Genomic DNA, 23,992 nt, shown 5'->3' with positions numbered 1-23,992 from the left:
ACACAGTTTGATATACCTTTGCAGGAAAAAGAGATATCTTTCCACTCTATCAGAATCTCTTTTATCTGTGTACCTTAGTTATCTTAGTAGAATTCTAAGGCTTTCTATACAAGAACCAGGCTTTTTTTTGAGACTTATTCTTACTGTATTTTAATTCTTCTTCCTCTTTTTGTTTCTGTTAATGGTCATTACCTACCCAATTCCTGCCTTTTGGAAACATCCTGCAGTGCTTCAGGGATACAGTCACCGACAACTTCTGGCCTCGTAAGCGTTCACCTTCTTCATCGCTTTTCCAGTACTGTGGGGGAAGTTCTCCTTACTGTTATTCCTATGACGGAGCAGGTTTTCAGGAAAGTCAGTTGCTGCGTTTTTTCTTTAGTAATCTGTGGAATTTCTACAATTTCCCGTCTGTGTACCCCAGGGCCATCCCCAGTGGGGACACTGCATAAGTTCTAGCCCTGGCTCGGCAGCCACATCCTAGTTTTACAAACCCTGATCTGTCATTAACCTCTTTGGATGACTACTTTCTTATCAATCAAGAGGGCCAGGAGAGGGGGTGGTGGTTTTCAAAGCATGTTATGAGCCCTGAGATTCTGTGGGGCGGCCCTGGAGTGGAGGTTAGGCTGGAGATAAAGGAAGCTTGCCCTACTTTATTTAGCTCATGGTTTACAGACCAAAGTCATATTTTGTTTTGGCTTTTACCTAATAGAAGGTTGGATCCTTAGACAAAACACTGAAACTCACTGAATAATCCGTACATCAACATCTCTGAGAGGATCCTATAGAACCTCCTGTTTTGTGAACAAGACATAAAATATCTGTAGAACTTACCTAAAATTACCTAAACCAAGTTCTAATTTACTCTTTACTTAGCTAAAAAAAAAAAAAGTTGGAAAAATCCATAGATTCTCTGCATTTCGGTAGACTTAACTGATTTTAATCTGATATTTGTATTGTCAAAAGCAACTATATTTGAAATCATTTTATAACTGCAGCACATTTTCATCACTGTAAAAACTCATACCTCTTTTGGAAACTCTGGTTTCTACTGTTTTCTAACAGCTATTTTGCAACCTACTCTACAATTGATTTCTCCCAGTCATGGCAGTCTACTGGTTCAAAACTCCCAAGGCTAAATTTCTAAATTTATTTTATAATTACTCTTAGTTGTGCTACAGTAGAGATGGTAAGGGAAAGTCATAGGGTAATTACCGAGAGTACAAGTAGCTGGATCTTTGGGCTGGGTCGGGTGTGTGTGTGTGTGTATGTATTCACGTGCTCCTTGCCTTTCTGCAGCTATGGTTTGGGCAAGGTAATTAATCTCTGTGTATCTATCTCTTTTTCCAGAATCTCTAAAATGCTTCTTTGAGAGTTAAATGTTATAGGTTTTACATGTTAATCACTTGGTACGGTGCCTAGCATGGAGGAGACTGCAGTTGGTCGCTAGCATTGAATTGTATGCTGTGTCAGCCCAAGAAAGTAAAACCTTACCATCCAGTGCCAAATTGGATTATATATATATATATATATATATACACACACACATACATATATATACATACATTATACATTTTATCATTATTGAAAGAGGATAACTTGGAACGGTTTAGGTATTTCTACTTCCTATATTTTTAAATAAAAATTTTAAAAATTCATGGAAGTGCATAATTGATCTCATTGTTTAATCATGGAATATATAATCTAAACAAACAAAATAATATCAATACAAAGAACACCACGGAGCAGATAGCACGGTCTTACTGGACCACCAAAGCAGAGGGAGAAAATACAGAGTCATATAAAAGCTAAAGCTTACCTGCCCAGCGTCCAGAGCAGACACGGCAAAATTGATAATGTCCCTCTTTTCGGATATGCAGAATGATCTTATGGGCAGCACGCAGTTCAGGCAGCCACCATCTTAACAAGAAATGCATAAGGGGTGAGTCCTATTTTTATCACCCCCATTCTAATGTAATGTTATAAGAGGGGCTCATAAAAACATAGAGAATGTTAATGAATCTATTTCCTCCGAATAAAAACAATAAAGCATAAAACCAACAAGTAGTAGTTATATGAACTTTTTTGTTGTTGTTTACTAAAACATATTTAGAAAAATATACCTAAAATGAGTAGTCAATATAACAAAGGAAGAAGACTGGGAAATAAGGGGGATAGTAAGCTGATTTTTAAAATCTGATTTAAAAGAATAATTTTTACCACAATAGAGGATAATTTGAAGCAACAGAGCCTCAGTAAAATGCATATTAATCAAATACAGAACTGAAATGTGCCTATAAATTTTTAAGTAGTGCAGAATGAACTTAATAGTCAAAGATACAAAGTAAATTCCTAAATATTGCACTTTTATTTCACTTTCAAGTTCTGAAAGCAATTCTTGTAAAATATATTTTGATTTAAATAAATTCAGAATACAATGTCTTCGAAACACGCATTTTTACAACATATTTATCTGGTTGCTAAACGCAAAAAGCATGGAAAAGCATGGAAACAGAGAGCCTACCAAACTCAAGTAAAATAAATTATACACTCATTTGCAAATATAGAATCGTAGAATATTGGAACTAAAAACCTTTTTAAGGGTTAACTGACCCAACCTTGCCTTTAGTTTTTATCTTTGTACTAATATGTTCCCTTTAACCATTTATATTTTTATCTTATATATAAGAGACATATATTCTCATAAGAATATATATGTATACATATAAGAATATATATTTATAGAAATCACCTGGTTTTTTTTAATTGGATGATATAATTTAATGTCTTTTTTCCCTCTTTTGCGTATTAAAATGAGAGAAAAATCAACTGACTCGGCCAAGCATGTAGTCAATCAATCAGAAATTAGGAGAAATCCCTGTGGCCCAGGATCTTTCGTGCTGTGTCTCTTCTGTTGTACATTTCACTCAACAGGAAACTTCAGCCAATTAACTATGCGTAGAATCCTTTCATCTATAAAGTCACAAATACTACATAACTCATATGAGTACAAAGAATAAGATACAATTTTCAACGACAAAATACTTACAAGATTATTATATTGGAGTCCATTTTGCCTAAATACATGAAGAAACATGTAAGGGCTGCTAGAAACTTAGGAAAACAGGGTCAGCAACGTAAATTAGAGCAATCACATTTGAATGAGTACTAAGATGAATACTGTAATCCACAATGAAATTGTGTTCCTTGGACCATATTAACATATATATAGCTAAGTATAGTTTCTTGAGAGAACCTTTGTTTTCCTCCACAGTAACAAATCCTTTGAATCCAGACTTAGGTGAGTGATAAAAATTTAACTGCAACTTGTCCTCTGTGTACATGGCAGACATGTCTTAGGGATAAATCAGATCATAAATGAGAGTAAAACATTGCAGGTTATTCCAGAGACTCCTTTATTATCACTGTTTTCTCTACAAAGTGAAGATTTATAGGTGTATTAAAGGTAGGTCAAATGATTATTTGTATTTTGAGGTCTTGATTTCACACTTTAAGAAAAAGCAGAATACCATTTTCCAGTATTGTTTCTGATAGGAATGTCTATTTGAAAATTAGCAGTTCCTTTTTGTTTAAATTGAAGTATAGTTGATTTACAATATTGTGTTAGTTTCAGGTGTACAGCAAAGTGATTCAGTTATATATATTTTTTCAGATTTTCCATTATAGGTTATTACAAGAAATTCAATATTGTTCCGTGTGTTAACAGTAAATCCTTGTTACTTATCTATTTTATATATAGTAGCGTGTATATGTTAATCCGAAACTCCCAATTTACCCCCTCCCCCCACCCCCCTTTCCCCTTTGGCAACCGTAAGTTTGTTTTTTATGTCTGTGAGTCTCTTTCTGTTTTGTAAATAAACTCATTTGTATTATTTTTTAGATTCCACATAAAAGGAATAAAAACAAAGATAAACAGATGGGACCTAATCAGAAGCGTCTGCACAGCAAAGGAAACCATCAACAAAACGAAAAGACAACCTATGGAATGGGAGAAAAATATGTGCAAATGATGCAACCAACAAGGGGTTAATTTCCAAAATATACAATAACGAAAAAACAAACAACCCAATCAAATAATGGGCAGTAAACCTAAATAGACATTTCTCCAAAGAAGATATACAGATGGCCAACAGGTACGTGAAAAGATGCTCAACATGGCTAACTGTTAGAGAAATGCAAATCAAAAACCACAATGAGGTATCGGTTCACACAGATCAGATTGGCTATCATCAAAAAGTCTATGAATAATAAATGCTGGAGAGAGTGTGGAGAAAAGGGAACCCTCCTACACTGTTGGTGAGAATGTAAACTGGTGCAGCCACTATGCAAAACAGTACGGAGGTTCCTTAAAAATCTAAAAATAGAAGCTACCATATGATCCAGCAGTGCTACTCCTGGGCATACATCTGGAAAAGACAGGAAGTCTAATTCAAAAAGATATATTCACCCCAATATTCGTAGCTGCGGAAGCAATCTAAAAATGAATGGATAAAGAAGATGTGATACACACACACACACACACACACACTCACACAATGTAATATTACTCAGGCATAAAAAAGAATGAAATGATGCCACTTGCAGCAACATGGATGGACCTAGAGATTATCATACTAAGTAAAACAAATCAGAGAAAACAGTTACTTTTAAGAATACTAGGCACAGCTTAAAACGTTTCATGAAAGGAGCAAATTTATGGGGGGATATATCTTAATGAGCCAACTTCTAGGAACTAGCAGGTTCAGCAGAACTGTCAGAAATCTGCCACTAAGCTAGATGCGTGGTGTCCTCCCAGTTCAAGTCATTTTATAGTTTGTTTCTTTGAGAATATTTTCATACCATCATTCTTGTTTACTTGCAGTGATCACCATTTCAGATGCATCGAAGCAGTTCTTCTTTCACAGGCTACCCTTGGTGAAATTGATCCAACCAGCAGGTAGTATACCAATTAAAAAGCTTATTTATAGTAAATATATTTGCAGTCTCTCTCTGCAGTTGCATTGTGTCTTCTGTAATTTACAATGTATCAGACTTTTAACTCCAGCTTCCTATAATAAAACTTTGGGGTTACTTATTTTAAGAGATGACTTTTTTTATTGTTTGCATAGCTGTAGACTCATTGAATAGTAGATTCAGGGGAAAAGGCCTTTATTGTAGGCTGTCAATATAGGGGCCTCTTGCAACACATATCTATTTAAGTATCTATTCATTAAAACTAAATAATGCTAAATATTCAGTTTTTTAGTTCAGTAGCCATCTTTCAATGTGCAATAGCCACATGTAGCCTGTGGCTGTTATATTGGACAGGATAGATAGAAGAACATTTAGATCGTCACAGAAAGTTCTATTCAACAGGCCTGTAGATTCTGTTATTCCTAGATGAGATCCCAAGAGATATGGATATCAAAGAGTTAAAATTCTCATTTTTCACATGTAGCTCTTTGTCCAGAGACATCAAATGACTTAATTAAGCTCACGTCAATTAAATCACTAAATTTAAAAGGAATCTCTCTGTAAGTGTGAGTGGATATTCTTGAATGTGGTTATCGTGGTTGGGGATTGTCAAAAGTCTTAAAATTGGATTTAGATATGTGTTGATGATTTTAAAAATTTTTCTGAAATGCACTGGGGTATAATTTACATAAGTAAATACATCCCTTTTAAGTATAGATTTTCATGAATTAAAATGTGTATACACTAATATAAGTACCAACATCTCAAGATACAGAACATTTCATCACCTCAAGAGGTTCCCTTGAGACTCTTTCCAAATACCACTAATCTGCTGTCAGGACATATTAGATCTCTCTTTTCTAGAGTTCAAAAGAGTAGTCATGTATACTTAATGTACTCTTTCCTGTTGGGTTTACATCCTGTATACTTGCTAAACTCACTTTTTTTTCAGTAGCTTTTTATGAAAATTCTTTAGAAAGTTCTACATAGATGATCATACCATTTGTAAAGACAATTTTATTTCTTCATTTTTAACAGTATGCATTTTATTTCTTTATCTAGCCATTAGTTCCTTGGCTAGAAGCTCCAGAATAACACTGAATAGAAATGATAAGAATGAACATCTTGTATTGTTTCTGAAGTTAGAAGGAACTAGCCAGTCATTCATCATTAAGCATGAACTTAATCCCTAGGTTATCTATCCATCAGTCATAGGAATTTGACCTTATGCAGTTGTGGGAGCTGGTCAAGCAGTGTCTTTAAAAGGCTGTTGTCTTTGTATCTGATGCTAGATGTTAAGTCAACAGGGCAGGGAGTTAAAGAGGGAAGCTGAACGTAAGATGGGGTGATGATGGACAAAATGGAATCCACAAACATGAGCTGGAACCTATGAGACTAGATTGGAACCTGCGTATGTTTGCATTGTCTTCAACCTTGATGATGCGGGTGTCTTTCAGGAGAAGCTGGTGCCCTCTGAGCTAAACAGGCTTCGAGCCCCCAAATCAGAGAAATTGAAAGAGGATCTGGCAGAAGAACAACTGCAGGTATGGCTGCTGCCCTATGAATAGAAAGACCCAAATTCCCTCTAAGCACTGCTATCACTGCATCCCACACATTTTTATAAGTTGTATTTTCTTTTTCATTTAGTTCAATTTTAATTTCTCTTGTGATTTCTTCTTTGACCCATGTGTTGAGAAGTATCTTTTTTTTTTTAATAAATTTAAAAATTTTATTTTTGGCTGCACTGGGTCTTCGTTGCTGGGCGTGGGCTTTCTCTAGTTGCAGAGAGCAGGGGCTACTCTTCCTTGCGGGGCATGGGCTTCTCATTGCAATGGCTTCTCGTTGCGGAGCACAGGCTCTAGGCGCGGGCTTCAGTAGTTGTGGCATGCACGGTCAGTAGTTGTGCACGGGCTTAGTTGCTCCGCAGCATGTGGGATCTTCCCTGACCAGGGCTTGAACCTGTGTCCCCTGCATTGGCAGACAGATTCTTTTTTTTTTAACATCTTTATTGGGGTATAATTGCTTTACAATGGTGTGTTAGTTTCTGCTTTATAACAAAGTGAATCAGTTATACATATACATATGTTCCCATATGTCTTCCCTCTTGCGTCTCCCTCCCTCCCACTCTCCCCATCCCACCCCTCCAGGCTGTCACAAAGCACCGAGCTAATATCCCTGTGCCTTGCGGCTGCTTCCCCCCAGCTATCTACCTTACTACGTTTGTTAGTGTGTATATGTCCATGACTCTCTCTCGCCCTGTCAAAACTCACCCTTCCCCCTCCCCATATCCTCAAGTCCATTCTCCAGTAGGTCTGCGTCTTTATTCCTGTCTTACCCCTAGGTTCTTCATGACATTTTTTTTTCTTAAATTCCATATATATGTGTTAGCATACGGTATTTGTCTTTTTCTTTCTGACTTACTTCACTCTGAATGACAGACTCTAGGTCTATCCATCTCATTACAAATAGCTCAATTTCATTTCTTTTTAAGGCTGAGTAATATTCCATTGTATATATGTGCCACATCTTCTTTATCCATTCATCCGATGATGGGCGCTTAGGTTGTTTCCATCTCCGGGCTATCGTAAATAGAGCTGGCAGGCAGATTCTTAAACACTGTGCCACCAGGGAAGCCCGAGAAGTACCTTTTTTAATCTCCAAGTGTTTGGAGATTTTTTCAGCTGTCTATCTGTTACTGATTCCTAGTTTAATTCCATCATAGTCAGAGAGCAGACATTGTGTGGCTTCTTTCAAAGTTGTTAAGGAGTGTTATGGCCCAGAATGTGGTCTGTCCTGTGAATGCTGCTGTGAGCTCGAGAAGAATGTGATGTCTACTGTTGATGGATGAAGCTGTCTGTAGGCTACATTATATCCATTTGATTGATGGTGTGTTGAGTTTAGTATGTCCTTATTAATTTTCTGCCTGCTGGATCTGTCCATTTCTGCTACAGGGATGCTGAAGTCTCCACCTCTAACAGTGGATTCATCTATTGCTCCTTGTAGTTCTATCAGCTTTTGCCTCATGTAGTTTGATTTTCTGTTGTGGGCACATAAACATTAAGGATTGTTATGTCTTCTTTATCATGGAATGCCACTCTTCATCCCTGATCACTTTCCTTGCTTTAAAGTCTACTCTGAAATTAATTATTCCTGCTTTCTTTTGATTCTTATATCTTTCTCCATTCATTTACTTTTAATCTATATCTAATCTAATGTATATTTAAAACAGGTCACAGACAACATATAGTTGAGTCTTGTTTTTTGATCCACTTTGACAATGTGTCTCTTGATGAATGTATTTAGACTGTTGACATTTAAAGTGATTATGATATAGTTGGATAACCTCTACCATATTTGTTATTGTTTTCTATTTGTTGTCCTGTACTGTGTTCCTATTTTTGGCTTCCATCCTTTTTCCTTTTTATATGGTTTCAACTGAGCATTTTATATAATTCCATTTTCTCAGTTATACTACTTTTTATTTTTTTAGAGGTTGCCCTAGAGTTTCCAATATACATTTACAAAAATCCAATTCCACGTTCAAATAACACTATGAACTTCATGAGTAGTGCGAGTACCTTATAATGACAAAATAATCCTAATTCTTTCTCCCTTTCCTTTGTGTTATTGCTGGCATTCATTTCATTCATATACATAAGCATATACGTATATAAGAATACATAATCAAATATGTTGTTGCTATTATTATTTTGAACAAATTTTTATTTTCTTAGATCAATTTAGAATAAAAGTTTTTGAGCAACTATATGCCAATAAAATGGACAACCTAGAAGAAATGGACAAATTCTTAGAAAGGTACAACCTCCCAAGACTGAACCAGGAAGAAATAGAAAATATGAATAGACCAATTGCTGGTACTGAAATTGGATCAGTAGTTTAAAAACTCCCAACAAACAGAAGTCCAGGACTAGGCAGCTTCACAGGTGAATTCTAACAAACATTTAGAGAAAAGTTAACACCTATCCTTCTGAAACTCTTCCAAAAAATTGCAGAGGAAGGAACACTTTCGAACTCATTCAGTGAGGCCACCAGGACCCTGCTACCAACACCAAAGATATCACAAAAAAGAAAATTACAGACCAATATCACTGATGAACATAGAAGCAAAAATCCTCAACAAAATACTAGCAAACTGAATCCAACAGTACATTAAAAGGATCATACACCCTGATCAAATGGGATTTATCCCAGGGATGCAAGGATTTTTCAGTATCCACAAACCAATCAGTGTGATACACCACATTAACAAACTGAAGAGTAAAAACCATACGATCATCTCAGTAGATGCAGAAAAAGCTTTTAACAAAATTCAACATCCATTTTTGATAAAAACTCTCTAGAAAGCGGACATCGAGGGAACACACCTCAACATAATAAAGGCCATATATGACAGACCTACAGTTAAAATCATGGTCAATGGTGAAAAGTTGAAAGCATTCCCTCTAAGATCAGGAACGAGACAAGGATGCCCACTCTCGCCACTTTTATTCAACACCATTTTGGAAGTCCTAGCTACAGCAATCAGAGAAGAAGAAAGAATAAAAGGAATCCAAATTGGAAAGGAAGAAGTAAAACTGTCACTGTTTGCAGATGACATGATACTATACATAGAAAATCCTAGAGATGCTACCAGAAAACTACTAGAGCTCATCAGTGAATTTGGTAAAGTAGCAGGATACAAAATTAATGCAGAGAAATCTGTTGCATTTCTACATACTAACAATGAAAGATCAGAAAGAGAAATTAAGGAAACAATCCCATTAACCGTCGCATCAAAAAGAATGAAATACCTAGGAATAAACCTACCTAAGGAGGTAAAAGACCTGTACTCAGAAAACTATAAGACACTGATGAAAGAAATCAAAGATGACACAAACAGATGGAGACATACACCTTGTTCTTGGATTGGAAGAATCAACATTGTGAAAATGACTATACTACCCAAAGCAATCTACAGATTCAGTGCAATCTCTATCAAATTACCAACGGCAATTTTTCACAGAACTAGAACAAGAAATCTTAAAAATTTGTATGGAGACACAAAAGACCCCAAATAGCCAAAGCAATTGTGAGAAAGAAGAACGGAGCTGGAAGAATCAGTTTCCTTGACTTCAGACTATACTACAAAACTACAGTAATCACAGCTGTATGGTACTGGCACAAAAACAGACACATACATCAGTGGAACAGGATAGAAAGCCCAGAAATAAACCCACACGCCTATGGTCAATTAATCTATGACAAAGGAGGCAAGAATATACAGTGGAGAAAAGACAATCTCTTTAATAAGTGGTGCTGGGAAAACTGGACAGCTACATGTAAAAGAATGAAATCAGAACGTTCTCCAATACCATATATAAAAATAAACTCAAAATGGATTAAAGACCTAAACTTAAGAGCAGATACTATAAATATAGACAGAACACTATGACATAAATATAGAAGAAAATACAGACAGAACACTCTGACATAAATTGTGGCCATATTTTTTTGGCCTCAGTTTAAAAAATGGGCAGAAGACCTGGGTAGACATTTTTCCAAAGACGACATACAGATGGCTAACAGGCACATGAAAAGATGCACAAATTGCTAATTATTAGAGAAACGTAACTCAAAACCACGAAAACCACGAGGTATCACCTCTCACCTGTCAGGACGGCTATCATCAAAAAGTCTACAAATAATAAAAGAGAGGGTGTGGGGAAAGGGCACTGTTGGGAGGAATGTAAGTTGGTGTAGCCGATATGGAAAACAATATGAAGGTTCCTCAAAAAACTACAAATAGAACTACCATATGATCCAGCAATTCCACTCCTGGGTATATATCCAAAAAAAAAAAAAACAAACAGTAATTTGAAAAGATACATGCATCCCAACGTGTGCAGAAGTGTCCATTAACAGATGGACGGATAGAGAAGAGGTGATGTTCGTGCGTGTGTGTGTATGAACGGATAGAGAAGAGGTGGTGTTCGTGCTATTCCACTCCTGGGTATATATCCAAAAAAAAAAAAAACAAACAGTAATTTGAAAAGATACATGCATCCCAACGTGTGCAGAAGTGTCCATTAACAGATGGACGGATAGAGAAGAGGTGGTGTTCGTGCGTGTGTGCGTGTATGAACGGATAAAGAAGAGGTGGTGTGTGTGCGTGTGTGTGTGTGCGTGCATATCACTTAGCCTAGAAAAAGAATAAAATTCTACCATTTGCAATAACGTGGATGGACCAGGAGTGTATTATGCTTAGTGAAATAAGTCAGACAGAGAAAGACAAATACTTATGTTATCGCTTATATGTGGAATCTGAAAGTAACAAAATAGAAACAGACTTACAGATACAGAGAACAAACTAGTGGTTTCCACGGGGGAGAGAGTAGTAGAGAAGGGCCAAGATAGGATTAGGGGCTTAAGAGGTACAAACTACTATGGATTAGGGGCTTAAGAGGTACAAACTACTATGTATAAAATAAATAACTTACAAGGATACATCGCACAGCACAGGGAATATAGCTATTTTATAGTAACTCTAAATGGAGTATAATCTATAAAAATTTTGAATCACTGTTGTACACCTGAAACTAATATTATATATACATCAACTATAGTACAATTAAAAAAAGAAATTACCATCATACAAAGATCCCATTATAGGAATAAAATATAATATATATAGTAATGATATGGATAAAACTTTGAAAATATTGAGCGATATACCATATTTCACTTATTATAAATGTACTTTAATATCTCTGAAATCAAAATACGTCTTACTGTTTGACAATATTTTCTTTTTTAGTGGTAAGTAAAATAATAGTACAACGTTGTTTTCTTAACTTTGATGAAATATGGGAAAAGAAACCTTGAATAAACAGCCAAATATTATGTTTAGAAAAAAGCAATTGAGAAACAGGGAGATTGTTTTTGTTAGTCACGAAAGAAATGTCTAAACATGTCTAAATAAGATTGCTAAATTATGTATAAGACCGGTTGTCTAAAGGCCAATAAATTACATTATCAATATTTTTTGGTTTACCTCTAACTTTACTGAGCTGTCAACTACTTGCACATTTATCGGTTGTGGGTTGTTAATCAAATATACCGTGACCACAAAGTTACACCTCCAAGCGTTTCAGGTGAGAGTCCAGCAGAATTTTTTAAAAAAATGCTCTGACATTGTAAAACAGTAATCAGTACTTTGTCTCTTTCTAGATGCAGCCCCGTAGGTCACCGTGTTTTCTATACCGAGATGCCTTTTGGGTTCAGAGGGATGCCGTGATAACCCTCATCCCCAGCACATCTTCACTGGAGGTTTATTTACAATGTACAATCCAGACACAGCAGGTGCAGCATACTAAAAGGATTTCCTAGGTAGGAAATCAGTGTACGGCCGTCCCAGAAGACCCTCATTTATCTTCCAGCCAGTAAATTCCATCAGTGTGTTTAAAGGAGGACAAAACTGCTTGAGTTGTCCCCCCAAAGCAGGAGCAGACAGTTACAGACCCACTGTTAACCCTTTCTTACCCAGGCATACTAACAAATAATCCTTCCATGAATTATCTAGCCCTTGTTTTGGGTGGCGGTAAATAATACATTTTTTTAAAAAAGCAAAATCATAATTTTTATACAAATATGAAAAGAACACAGACCACAGATGTTTCTATAACTCACAAATTAATTAGCAAGTCACCATCGGTTCAAAGGAGAATTCAAACACCCAGATATAGGCAATCAGGAATGCCGAAATGAATTTACAAGTAAATGCTAAACTAAGCAACATTTATGGCACAATAATCAATTGCATTCCTCGAGATTAAATCCGTTAGCATTTCTCTAGAAGAATAATTTATGGTACTATATATTTCCTACTACCTACAGAGTTATAAGTAGCTCAAAAATACTGAATTAGAAAACCTGGAAGGGTAAGCTAGACAGAAACCCAGTAATCATTTGTGCAGGCGGGTGTGCGTTTCAAAATGTCTCACAGTTTTTCCTGACAGTGGCCACTTTTATCAGGTATTTACCTAGAAGCGGATTTGCTGGATCAGGGGTATTCCAGTGTTCAGGTTTAGCGGATACTGACAGATCTCTCTTTCTCAAGGGATTGTGCCAATTTAGACACTCATCAGCCATGTAAAGTTCTTTATACGCCCTTGAAAATTAGGAAGTTCTGAACCTCAATTCAGATCTACAGAGGGTGAATGTTTAAACGGTCTCCTTTGTAGTTCTCGTGCATCTCAAGTCAGTCTGAGCTCAAGTCCACTGAAGCCAAGGGCAGGAGGGTTGATAAGGGCTGGGTGAGAGGGAGAGCACAGGCGATGTGTGTTTGTTGGATGGAGTTACCCCGAAGGAAAAGTATACTCTCTCTAATCTTTGGGACAGGAGGTTGTTTTCTAACTAAGAACAAAGCACGCATCAAAACTGGGCTCCTGCAATCTCACAGGAACTGTAGGGACGCTATCTCCCTTTACATTCTAAGAGCTGGGCTGTAAAACTGCCAAGAGGCTTTTAAAGAGATTTATATCTCAAAGGGGCAGGGAAAAAAAATTGTACCAGTTTTCTAACATACATGTTCTAGAAGAGGGAGGTCTGGTGCCTAGAGTCACGAGAACCCTGTGTGGAGTTTGGAGAAGCGGAGGGTAACATTAAGGCCCTCTTGGTCTATATATCTAAGTTTCTTAAAAAGCACTAAAGCAGTCGTACAGAGCTGGTGTACATCAGTGAGAACTGTACAGAAAAGGAGACTTGATGGGGGTGGGGGTGTGCGTGCGCACGTGCGTTCAGAGAGATTGATTGATTTACGCTAATTGGTTCATGAGGCTGTTCGGGCTGGCAAGTCTGAAATTTGCAGGGCAGGCTGGAGACCCAGGGAAGAGTTGATGTTGACCTTGGGTCTGAAGGCTGTCTGCTGGCAGAAGCCTCTCTTCTTCAGGGGGACCTCAGTCTTTTCCTCTTAAGGCTTTTAACTGAGTGGGTGAGGCCCACTCACACCATGGAGGATGATCTCCTTTACTCAAATTCCACTGATTTAAAGGTTCACCTCATCCAAAAACTGTCTTCATGGCAGCATCTAGACTGACATTTAACCAGATACCCGGGTGCCGTGACCTAGCCAAGTTGACGCGTGAAATTAATCCTCACAGGCAGTGAGCCTGGTCTCCAGAGAAACGCTCTAAAGGGCTGCACGGGGATTCTGAAAGTGTCTTTCTGAAAAGTAAGTGTTTCTGAGAAACATTCCTCTACTACTTTTATTGAATAAATCAGTTACCTAATGGGGGAAATTCAGATAACTTGACATAAACTAGGGTTCTTGTGAATTTTTATAGTTTCAAAGAAGCATAAGCCATCATCATTTTTCTCTTCTGGGTCATGAAGCTGGCTTTAGAATATATGAATATCAGAAGAGTGCCCTGAGGTAAAGAAGATATCACTTTTTAAGGAAAAGATCCAATTTGGGAAGCAAGAACTGTGCTTTCCGTGGCCGGATAGGTAAGAAGACTCTGACCTTCTGACGATAAGAGTGTATTATTTCTGTCACGGCAGGGGACCCAGCACACAATCTGAGAAGTGAAGAGATTTGCAATTTACATCTTCATTGTGATACAGCAAAAAAAAATGCGACGTGGAAATACAGCTTTTCTTAGAGTTAGTTTACACACCTACAACCCATGTTAAGAATTAGATGTAGTTAGCCTTAGAAATGATAAGTTGAGATACTGTGTAGTTCTCAGCACTGGGGGAGAGCAGGAGACAGGAGAATAAAATAGAAAGATGCATCCAAGCACTAAATAGAGATGTTAAGAAAACTCCACCTGCGGCAAGCCTGTTATTCACTGATGTGTTCTTGCTGTCTCTCAGATCATTGGATACACCTTAAAATGCAAAGTGCTCCTTTCTAGATACTGGCAATTCTTCTCTCTCTTCAGAGGACTGAAGGCAATTTTGGTTTTCTACCCAGGGCCCTGCTTTTTCAACTTCTAAAGTCCTATGTAAAGGTAAAGTTATTTTAATCTACTCCCACAGGTTCCTGCTTCTCCTGGAGCCTTTATTATCCTTTACTATTCGGCTCTGAAGAGTCTACTAACGAACAGCGACTCCTAACAAAAAAGGAAATGAAACCGATCTACGACGCAGATTCATGGAAACGTACTTGATGGCTATTTTATCACTTGTCAAAGATCAACAGTGTGCATAACGATGAATTATTACTCTAGTTTTCAGAGTCCATACCGTATTTTTCGTATCCTACGTCCTCCTGGTTTTTATTATAATTCTTATCGAATGCTGAAGAGTAGCAGAATATACCACCTGAAAAGGGCACTCTGGCATAAGGATTAATTTGAGCTGATGGCAACTGAGAAGCAGCAGCTACAAGAAAAGCTCTCTGCGTTCCCCCATTTGCCGAAAAGCAGGACCTAAATTTGTAAAGGTGTCCTGTCTCCTCTCTACCGGGAAGGACCGAAGTGAGTCACCTGGGACAACTCTAAAGTCTAGACCCTGATGAGCCCAGAGATGGCAGGTGAGGAATCTTTACGACAGAGCTGACTCATCACCCTTATCTTCTATTATTTCCCCACGTATTTACGTTCCCACAGTTTGCTGCCCTGGAAACTCAAAGTCCTTTCCTTTGTCTTATCACTTCTCTAAAAATGTATTGTCCTTTGTTAAGATGCCAAGTAAGCCCAAGTTCTAACCACCCCCTTTGAGTTACTCCTCACCGAGTGCTCCCTTGTATATGGGAGACACACATGTTAATAAACTTCTGTTTTTCTCTTGTGGATCTCTCTTTGCAGGGCCCCAGCCAGAGAACTTAGGAGGGTGCGGGAGAAAGGTTTTGGTCCTTCCCCTACAAGAATAAAGCTTGCTGTTATAAATATTACACTTCTTCCTCCCCTATAATATTTTATAAATGTTACATTCTTTTTCCCCCTACCCACTTAGAATGCGAAATATTTGATTCTTTGAGTTCATAAAAATGCCTAGTTGACCCTATTTCCTAGATTCTAAAACCTTATCAATAGTATGATACTTTATTTTTTTCTGAAATGTTATAAAATTTATAAACTAAATATAGCTTGCAGAATCAAACCTGATTTTAGGTCATAAAACTAAAAGTAATTGAATTTATATATCTATGCATGTATGTAAAATTATGAAGTAAAGCAAGTTAATGATTAAACGGGGGGTCAATGGAAAGAGTGGACTGTGTGATTTCTTGAACTGAATAAGAGGTACCTAGGTTTTTCTTTTATTACTCTTATACTTCAAATACATTATTTATATATACCTATAATATACATTTTGCAAATGTATACAAATATATGTATGTGTACACATATGGTATCTCTATGTAATTGGTAAAGATCAATTGGTGATGGCTGAGTTCTGATTTAGATTGAGCATGGGCTGTTACTCTGCTTTGAGATTATCCCCTTTAGTCATTTTTAGTCGTTGTTTATGTATGTAACTCATGGATTGAATGGCTTTTGAAATAGACTTTCTCCAATGTAATTTAGCTGGGAATAAACATTTTTTGACAATATTATATCCCATTACTTCTCCAAGATCAATCTACTAGAAAGCTTTCTTTAATTATAATTGTGTAAAAGGAAGAGTTTTCCCTTACAGCAGCACTTGCCTAGGAGATATCAAAATGAAAATTATTTCACTAAAATTCTAACCAGCTGGCATTGTTAAAGAATCACCAACTTTGAGTGACTCACGTATGCTAGCCTGGCATTGGACCTGACTGGAGACTCTTTGCTGACAAAGGAGCAATGCGATTTGTTTTAACTAATCATGAACAGACCTATGGATGCATTCCCCTATCTGCTTTCAATCCTTAATCGGAAAGCCCACCATGAAATCCTCTTCCAAACCTTTGAAACCCAGGACTTCCCCCTTGTCTAACTAACTACTCGGGGAAAATTCTTCACTGGTATGTTTTTGAAGCTGACAAATAAACAAACCCAACTTTTTAAATGGTCTTGTTTTGTTTTGTACTGGCTCCAGTGGATTTTGCAGTCCTTTTGAAACCTAGGTTCAGGATATTGATTTAACTTATAGTTTATTTAGATCTGAAAATATGCTCGTGAGAACGAAGCTGAAGTTATATTTCGTCAATATTTTATCTGATAATAACTCTTCTGATGACATTATCTTTTTTCATAATTTCTTAGAACTGTCTTGCGTCTGATGTTTTTATGTCAATACAAAAGCAGAAACTGACTATTTTTTCCTTTCTTTTGCCTCCTTTTATTTTTTGTTCTCATGACTATAACACTAGTGGTTTGCAAATGAGGTTGGCTTGTTTGTTTGTTGTTGTAGCTTGAGCTTCTTAAAAAAATTCCTTGCCAAAACCTTTGTTTCCTCCACCACTGCCTCATGTACACATCATGAATGTATCCACCTGCGCTCAATTATGTCAAACAAAGCAAAGAGAACTTGGGACGGTGCTTTTTTTTTTATCTACACCTGCTCCTCCAAAAAAGGAAATAAAGCAGAGTAGTCTTTTTTCATGGCCTCACTGTAGGCTCTCTGGGGCTGTGTGAGACTGTGGTTATATTTTCTTAACAAACTGGTAATCCATCCTCAATCTGAACTGGTTGAACACTACAACCATCATTGTTTCCATTTCCTTTAGTGCCCATAAAAATGAATGCACTTGAATTCAATGACTGTAGACTCAGAACATTTACAATATATTTGTGCTGGACTTTAAAACAGATCTCTTCACTATTTTTATTCTCATTTTATGAAAGAACATTAACACGGGAATAAAGAAGATAAAAATGAATTCCATCACGAATTAAACTATTTGCAAATTTCTTTCAGCTCCAAGCTCACATACTAATTTTATGCAGCTATCAGTGTTTTTATACGATTATGTTAACATAAGCATTTTTGCCATTACCATACATTTTGTAATGGTATTGAGTGGATTCATATTATACCAAGTCAATGAAGCAGAGTTTCCTAACCATTCTTTCATTCTGGGTAGTAGAAATTTAAGCTGTTCCCATTTAAAACAAATTATTAAAATTAACCTGTAGTTCAAATAACAAATGCTGGAGAGGGTGTGGAGAAAGGGAACCCTCCTACACTGTTGGTGGGAATGCAAGTTGGCATAGCCACTGTGGAGAACAGTATGGAGGTTCCTTTAAAAAAGAGTTTCCATATGATCCAGCAATTCCACTCCTGGGCATATACCCAGAAAAAACTGTAATTCAAAAAGATACATGCACCCCTGTGCTCATAGCAGCACTATTCACAATAGCCAAGACTTGGAAACAACCTAAATGTCCATGGACAGAGGAATGGATAAAGAAGATGTGGTACATATATACAATGGAATACTACTCAGCCATAAAAAAGAATGAAATAATGCCATTTGCAGCAACATGGATGGACCTAGAGATTATCATACCAAGTGAAATAAGTCAGAGAGAAATACCATATGATATCACTTATATGTGGAATCTAAAATATGGCATAAATGAACCTATCTACAAAACAGAAACAGACTCACAGACATAGAGAACAGACTTGTGGTTGCCAAGGGGGAAGGTGGGAGGGAGAGGGATGGACTGGGAGTCTGGGGTTAGCAGAGGCAAACTATTACATTTAGGATGGATAAACAACAAGGTCCTACTGTATAGTACAGGGAACTATATCCAACCTTCTGGGATAAACCATAGTGGAAGAGAATATAAAAAAAGAATGTATATATGTGTATAACTGAGTCACTTTGCTGTACAGCAGAAATTAGCACAACTTTGTAAATCAACTATACTTCAGTTAAAAATAAATGAAATTAACCTGTAGTTGAACAGTGATATGAATGGATTTTTCTCCATTTATTTTAGGACAAATAAATTTCATATGGTGGTATTTCTGGGTCAAATACTATGTACTTTTCTAATGACTCTTCTTATAAACATATTCTGGTTACATAAACATTTCTGAATGATTTGGGTATAATTTATAGACATCACCTCTCTTTTACCACAAATAAATTCAGTGACTTTTTTCCTAAAATATGGATTTTCTCTTATGCAGTCACAGTATATTTATCAAACTCAGGGTACTTAATACTGACTCAATACTATTATGTATTCCACAGTTCATATTCAAATTGTATAGTACCAATTGTCCTAATCATATCCCTGATAATAATTTTTTTCTTGGTCCAAGTCCAATCCAGAATCAATTTTCAACCTTTTTTTTTTTTTTTCTTTTTCCTTTTTTTGGCTGTGTGCTTGTGGGATCTTAGTTCCCCGACCGGGGATCAAACCCGGGTCCCCTGCAGTGGAACCACGGAGTCTTAATCACTGGACCACTGGGGAATTCCTAGCAGCCTTTCTTTTCTTTAATGATTTTAAGATTTTTGAAGAACACAGACCAATTGCTGAAAGTCCTTCAAGTTATATTTGCCTGATGTTTCCTCACGACTAGATCCGGGCCATGCATTCTTAGCAGGAGCATCACAGATGCGATGCTATGTTCCTCCCAGGGCATTAATCTAGAAGACACAAGATATCAGTTTGTCCGTTTATGGGTGGTGCTAAGTTGATCACTTCAGTAGGTGGTGTCTACCAGGTTTTTTCCCTATAAAGTTACTTTTTTTTCCGTTGTGATTAATTAGTAACTCAAAGGAGAAACTTTGAGGTTATATAAATATTCTGTTCATTAAAATTTCATCCACTATTTTTAGCATCTATTAATGATCTTGCCTGAATCAATCCTTAGTATGATGGTGGCAGAAAGGTGATTTCATAATAAAGCATTATTTCTGTATTTATTCTTCCTCTATAGAATTCTTCTAAAGAGCTTCCTCTTTTCCCCCTTTCATTTTTTTATCAGTATAGATTTATATTTACATGTATTATTTTCTGAATTCTGTTGCTATCATTATTCTGGTGCTCAGGTTGTTCCAGATTTTGCCACAGGGAGCCCCTTCAAACTGGCTTGTGACATGTCCCCATGGTATTTTCAAACACTGACTTATTTTTTGGCACAATAAGATGTTCCAGGCTTACCTTGCACTTTTCCTATCGCAACCCTGACATCAGGCTTTTCTACGAGAATCCTTGATTCCTAGTGAGACCTGGGATATAGAAATCAAGGCTGGGTACTTGATAAGAACAGTGAAAATCTGTGGCATTTGAGCCACGACCCACTCCCTCTCACATCCCCCAGTAGACAGATGCACTATTCTGTGTGGTGCAGCTGAAAATACAGGGTTCCCTCTCCCCACCAGTTCACTGGCTAAAACTATAGTTCATTGCAAAAGGGGTAAATCACCAGCGTTTCTAATTTCCTTTAGCTCCTGGCTGCAGAAACTCTTTTCCTGGAAGGTGTGGCTGAAAGGACAAGGCTCCCCTTCTCCCATGTAGGGATGGAAGCTCTACTCCAAACACAGCAGGTTGAGAATGCTTGGCCCTAACTGTCTCTGCCCCATCTTGCTCTTAAGGTAGAATTTTCATGCTGGAGGGAGAAGCCAAGCCCATTAGGTTATACTACCCACCCAGCACCTGCTTTTACAGGTGTCACATGGGAGAAGGGGACCACTGTCCTTACCCCCAGATCCTGTACAGTGGCCCACAGGTTCTGCCACGGAACAAAAGCAGGCTCTATACATGATGTGCTCTGCTGTTCTGCCCGAGGGGACCGACTGTGTTTGGAAAAGAATGTGGAGAAGTCTCCACCTAAAGAGATTGATGGGGCAATGGAGATCTTGGTGGAGGGTGTTTAAGAGGGAACATGGGGCTCCTTTATAATGGTGGCCAAAAGCAAAACGTCAGAACACTTGGAAGTTTAACAGAGAGGATCAAGAAAAGATATAGGCAATTAGAGTCATCCTGGCTTCACAGTCAGTACTGGGGGTTGACAAGGCTGTGTACACGTGCTAGGCTGCACCACCGAGGATCAATGAGAACATAGCATGACGAAGACTAAAAACATTCCCCACGTCACACACAGATCCATCAACAGGACAGAAGCCTCACTGTCACTAGGGGATCAAGCTCAAGGTCTGAGCAAACACTGGCTGAACAATTAGCATCTCTGATCCAGGGGCAACCCTTAGGAGGCTGGGCTTCAAAAGAAAATCACGACCATCCCTGGCAGTCTGGAATACTGCATGCATGCCCAAGACTTGCCCTTCCAGGAGTGACTGGAGAGGGCTTTCCAAGGGACTGGCCTGAATAGACGGGAAAAACCTAAACTTGAACTCTAGTATTAGCCTCTTAGGCATACACACATAACACGGTAGAGGCTAAAATCTAGCTGGCCAAGAGGGCCAACCTCAGCAAAAGGACAACCTCAGCAAAATGTGGCTCATGCTGACTCAGAGGTAATGCTTAGGCAGCATTTGATAAAATCCAATACCTTTCAGACTAAAATATAATTTTTTAAAAAAATCTGACCCCAGACTTCAGACATTATGGATATGTTATTAGACATTATAACTGTTACGAGAACCAGAAAACATCTTTAAAAAATTAAAGATAATGCTAAAAGCCATAAAAGGGGAAATCAACAGTAACACAATCATAGTAGAGGACTTTAACACCCCACTTTCACCAATGGACAGATCATCCAAAATGAAAATAAATAAGGAAACACAAGCTTTAAATGATACATTAAACATGATGGACTTAATTGATATTTATAGGACATTCCATCCAAAAACAACAGAATACACCTTCTACTCAAGTACTCATGGAACGTTCTCCAGGATAGATCATATCTTGGGTCACAAATCAAGCCTTGATAAATTTAAGAAAATTGAAACCATATCAGGTATCTTTTCCAACCACAACTCAATGAGACTAGATATCAATTACAGGAAAAAATCCGTAAAAAATACAAACACATGGAGGCTAAATAATACACTACTTAATAACCAAGAGATCACTGAAAAAGAGGAAATCAAAATATACCTAGAAACAAATGACAGTGAAAACACGATGACCCAAAACCTATGGGATGCAGCAAAAGCAGTTCTAAAACGAAAGTTTATAGCAATACAATCCTACCTCAAGAAACAAGAAACACATCAAATAAACAACCTAACCTTACACCTAAAGCAATTAGAGAAAGAAGAACAAAATAACCTCCAAAGTTAGCAGAAGGAAAGAAATCATAAAGATCAGATTAGAAATAAATGAAAAAGAAATGAAGGAAACAATAGCAAAGATCAGTAAAACTAAAAGCTGGTTCTTTGAGAAGATAAACAAAATTGATAAACCATTAGCCAGACTCTTCAAGAAAAAAGGGAGAAGACTCAAATCAATAGAATTAGAAATGAAAAAGGAGAAGTAACAACTGACACTGCAGAAATACAAAGGATCATGAGAGATTACTACAAGCAATTTATATGCCAATAAAATGGACAACCTGGAAGAAATGGACAAATTCTTAGCAAAGCACAACCTTCCGAGACTGAACCAGGAAGAACTAGAAAATATAAACAGACCAAACACAACCACTGACATTGAGACTGTGATTTAAAATCTTCCAACAAACAAAAGCCCAGGACTAGATGGCTTCACAGGTGAATTCTATCGAACATTTAGAGAAGAGCTAACACCTACCCTTCTCTAACTCTTCCACAGTATAGCAGAGGGAGGAACTCTCTCCAACTCATTCTACCTGGCCAACATCACCTGGACACCAAAACCAAACAAAGGTGTCACAAAGAAAGAAAACTACAGGCCAATATCACTGATGAATAAACAGGCAAACATCCTCAGCAAAATACTAGCAAACAGAATCCAACACCACATTAAAAGGATCATATACCATGATCAAGTGGGGTTTATCCCAGGAATGCAAGGATTCCTCATTAATATGCAAATCAATCAATATGATCCACCATATTAACAAACTGAAGGATAAAAACCATATGATCATCTCAATAGCTGCAGAAAAAGCTTTCGACAAAATTCAACACCCATTTATGAAAAAAACCCTCCAAAAAGTAGGCATACAGGGAACTTACCTCAACATAATAAAGGCCATATGTGACAAATCCACAGCCAACATCATTCTCAATGGTGAAAAACTGAAACCATTTCCACTAAGATCAGGAACAAGACAAGGTGCCCACTCTCACCACTATTATTCAACACAGTTTGGAAGCTTTAGCCACAGCAATCAGAGAAGAAATAAAAGGAATCCAACTCAGAAAAGAAGAAGTAAAGCTGTCACTGTTTGCAGATGACATGACACTATATACATAGAGAAACCTAAAGACACTATCAGAAAACTAATAGAGCTAATCAATGAATTTGGTAAAGTAGGAGGATACAAAATTAATGCACAGAAGTCTCTTGCATTCCTATACACTAATGATGAAAAATCTGAAAGAGAAATTAAGGAAACACTCCCATTTACCACTGCAACAAAAAGAATAAAATACCTAGGAATAAACCTACCTAAGGAGAAAAAAGACCTGTGTGCAGAAACGTATAAGCCACTGATGAAAGAAATTAAAGATGACACAAGCAGAAGGAGAGATATACCACGTTCTTGCGTTGGAAGAATCAACACTGTGAAAATGACTATACTACCCAAAGCAATCTGCAGATTCAATGCAATCCCTATCAAACTACCATGGCATTTTTCACAGAACTAGAACAAAAAATTTCGCAATATGTATGGAAACACAAAAGACCCCAAAGAGCCAAAGGAATCTTGAGAAAGAAAAATGGAGCTGGAGGAATAAGGCTCCCTAACTTCAGACTATACTACAAAGCTACAGTAATCAAGAGAGTAAGGTACTGGTATGAAAACAGAAATATAGATCCATGGAACAGGACAGAAAGCCCAGAGATAAACCCACACACATATGGTCACCTTATTTTTGATAAAGGAGGGAAAAATATAAAATGGGGAAAAGACAGCCTGTTCAATAAGTGGTGCTGGGAAGACTGGACAGCTACATGTAAAAGAATGAAATTAGAACACTCCCTAACACCATACACAAAAATAAACTCAAAAT

General features: G+C 37.3%; 1 long non-coding RNA gene across 1 annotated transcript; it reads left to right on the top strand.

Moving 5' to 3' along the window:
* The first annotated feature begins 4,876 nt into the window (after window positions 1-4,876).
* LOC112393433 (uncharacterized) lies at window positions 4,877-16,531 on the top strand. The gene is made up of 5 exons (XR_003001919.1): window positions 4,877-4,954; window positions 6,429-6,515; window positions 12,199-12,357; window positions 14,362-14,475; window positions 15,010-16,531. It is a non-coding gene; the product is annotated as an uncharacterized LOC112393433 (long non-coding RNA).
* The last annotated feature ends 7,461 nt before the right edge of the window (window positions 16,532-23,992 follow it).

This window comes from Neophocaena asiaeorientalis, unplaced genomic scaffold (assembly GCF_003031525.2).
Source record: "Neophocaena asiaeorientalis asiaeorientalis breed wild unplaced genomic scaffold, Neophocaena_asiaeorientalis_V1.1 scaffold40, whole genome shotgun sequence".
Taxonomy (NCBI): domain Eukaryota; kingdom Metazoa; phylum Chordata; class Mammalia; order Artiodactyla; family Phocoenidae; genus Neophocaena; species Neophocaena asiaeorientalis.
The sequence above is the reverse complement of the archived record's forward strand: the minus strand, read 5'-3'. Positions and strand labels throughout refer to the sequence as shown.